We start from the raw sequence: 3455 nt of genomic DNA on the forward strand, positions 1-3455 counted from the left end.
GTATACTGGTTCGGAACACTGATGTGGTGTCTACGTCCACCCCCCTTGAATTTCAAGGGTTTTCTGTAGAGCTCGTTGAGAACTTGGTTGTACAGGAAGTGTAATCTTTATGTATTGTCTGATGTGCAAATTAGAGCCTGTATGTTGACACTACTTCTACTTATATAACCTACATTCAGAATCTTTTCTTCTCTTTTTCTTTTATAATTGTTCATTCAATGTGTACAAAGTTTTATGAAAGATGTAATAAGATTGCAATATAAGTTCAAGTGAAGTTGCGTAAGCTTTATAGTCTACCCAGGTCTTTATTTACAAGTAGAGTGTTGAGGTGATTTTAGCTCTAATAAGAAAACCCAAGGAAGTTTTCTTCAATCAAGGATTTGTAATTGATTTGATTTCCTTTTTCTGTGGGGCTGCTTTGTTCCGGAGATTTTGCCCCTTGGTGTCCTGTCATTATTCAAAATACACCAAGTTAACAGTCTCCCCTTTCTTTTATAATGACAACTTTAATTGTATGCTTTTAATTTTACTTCCCTGTTTTGGTAGGTTTATGACTCCCCATGTATATGTGATGCCCCTTGCTTTGCGCAATATTGTTATTCAAGTTTGTCTCCCCCTTTGGCATGATCAAAACGGAAAACAAGACATAAAAGAAATACAACTAGATAGTCCAAACCATAAGCAGATATACAGAAAAAGAGTATTAGGGTGGCAGCCCAATAATATAGTCTAAAAAAGAAGATGATTCAAAGCTCCACCGTCATAGTCTTTAAGCAAAAGAAAACATAACCTAGACTTAACGATCACCAAGGAAATACTTGAGAGTGTTTGAGCACATTCCTGCAGAAAGTCTTATAAGTGAGCTCAACATTCTTAGAGAAGTTGGAGTACGAGGTGTGCATAGTCACAACTAGCTCGTTGTGGGAGGAGTCAGCTCCAGTCTTGATTGATTTGACTTTCTTGAGAATGGTATTGGCTAAGCGGATATCATCCTTTTTAAGTCCTTCCACCTCTAGACGGAGTTTCCCTATGTCAGTGCTAGAACCTTGTGTAGTTGAAGTATCTTCCCAAGAGTGTCCAGTAATACATGTATGTGTGATTCCAACCCATCCAATCTTACCTTTATAAGGTTTGTCTCTTTGAGAAGTAGAGTTGCTAAGATGTGAGTGGTCTTGGGTGCATCATCTCTTTGTTGAACGGACTCTTTTTTATACCATTTATCATTTATCAAAACATATCCCATGCTGGAAAATGTAGAAGTATTATAAGTCACATCAATGACAATAGGACTGAATTGAGAAAGATCCACAAGAGAGTCGAATTGATGCAAGAAATGAGCAAACATATGGTAAAGTAGCAGAGGAATTATTTTCTTCAGAACTTTCAACCATGTACTCACAAAACCACATCCCCCAAAACGAAGCTTTTTCATAAGACAATTGAGAACATATACATCTTTGTCGGAGATGTTGCTTAGAGACCCCTTTAAGGAATCAGGGTGGTAGCCACTATGTGAGAGAAAATGTGGTTCTCAAAGACAAGAGATAGAGGGACAAAGTTGGTAAAATTACACCAGTTTCAGAACACAAACAACTTAGCATCTTCCAAAGAAATTTCAAAATTATCAAGCCACAGTTTTCCATGCATAAAAGGGATGTCAGGAATATGACTTATATGCATTGGTAGGAGTGCTTCACTCTTAATTAGAGGTCTTAAGTTCAAGCCCTAGGTATGGAAAAAATCTTGTTGGGAGTGCCACCCCAAAATTGGGCCATACATAGTGTGATTTGGATTTAGTCGATAGAAAAGTCAGATCCAGACACATCTTTAAACAAGGTATCATTCAAAATAATACGATTTTCCAACACAAAGTTTTCCCATTCACCACTATCAAGGTTTGCATAAAATAGACGGAGTGGTTCTTCATAAAACTCAAGTCCATAGAGATGAAGTAATAGAGATAGCTTTTGAGCACGAAAGGACGTACTTACAGAGTAGTGAGAGGCCTCAAGTTGTTCCAGTTTTATCACTTGTCCTAGCATAATCGGCGCTTGGAGAAGGCCGCAAACCATATTTTATGCTCCAATCCCCAAAATCTCAGATAGTCCGCATCAGAAAAGGTCTTAGGGAAAGTCGGGCAAGCTTTCTTGGTATCTTTGTTCTTTGAAGCAGAGGGATGCTTCTTAGACGAGGAAGAAGAATCAATGGATTCAGCTTTAGAGGAAATCGGTTTCAATAGAATTGGAAGGGGATGCAAGAACATGTTTTAGAGAAGCCATGGATCTAATGCGGGTCATAGTCAGAGAAGAGAGAAGAGGAGGACGAAGAAAGAAAGAGAGCAAGAGGCTTCTGACTAGGAAGAGACAGATATGATGGAAAAGAAAAGACGGTGAAGATGTATGGAGAAAATGAAGAGGCGAGAATTAAAAAAGGGAACGAAAACCAAGGCAACCCATAAATAGAGCAATCAAGTACAATTATTATAAAACACTATAATAAAAACAATCAAGTACAATTAATGACAAAACATGCTAATGCCAAGACATTTTTTAAGGAAACAAAATCTTTCTTCAAGCAGGGGTTTTGTAAAAATATCAGCTATTTAATTTTTCAGAATCAACAAATTCAAATACGAAATCACTATTTTCAACATGATTACGAATAAAAGATGCTTGATGTGTAGCAACACATGATAATATAAATAAAACAAATAAAAATAATATAATATAAAATGTTGAAGATATACAAAATTGGGGTTTTAAAGAAGAAGAAGAAGAAGTAGTAGTAGTAGAAAACATAGAAAATTTGTAATTTAAATATACGATGGAACCCCTCTATTTAAAACTAACAAAAAATCATATAAAGACATGTTTATTGTACCTTATCACAAGAGTCATAACGCTTCAAAAAAGTTACAACTTATCGAAAAAGTCACAATCTTCGAATAAAACCCACAACCCTTCTATGTGAATAAAAAAAATGTTTGCATATAATATAATAAATATATAATAAATGAACCTTGAGGTCTCGGGTTCAAAACTTAATGGAGACAAAAAGAGTAGGTGGTTCTTCTAATTGGTCCTAACCTTGATGGATAAGCTATCGTGTATGTCTTGTTGCTGGAAGGGACAGATATCTCATGAAATTAGTGAGTTGCGTGAAGCTAACCCCCAAAACTATGATCATAAAAGCAAATATAATATAATATATAAAATATAAAGGTGGAACCCATAAGTGGCCCCTTAAAGTTGGCCCAACTTTCATTTATCCACTTTAAGTAGGTCTTGTTTAAGTAGGTCTTATTCATTTTAAAGACCTTACGTATGACTGCACTGTGTCATTACAATCTGCCAAATAAGTAAGATGTATGTATCACCCTCTTTGATTACGTGTCGAAGTGGCGAATCAAATGAAGACACGTGACATATATATATATATATATATATATATATATA

Source organism: Solanum pennellii, chromosome 8 (genome assembly GCF_001406875.1).
Source record: "Solanum pennellii chromosome 8, SPENNV200".
In the NCBI taxonomy this organism is placed as follows: domain Eukaryota; kingdom Viridiplantae; phylum Streptophyta; class Magnoliopsida; order Solanales; family Solanaceae; genus Solanum; species Solanum pennellii.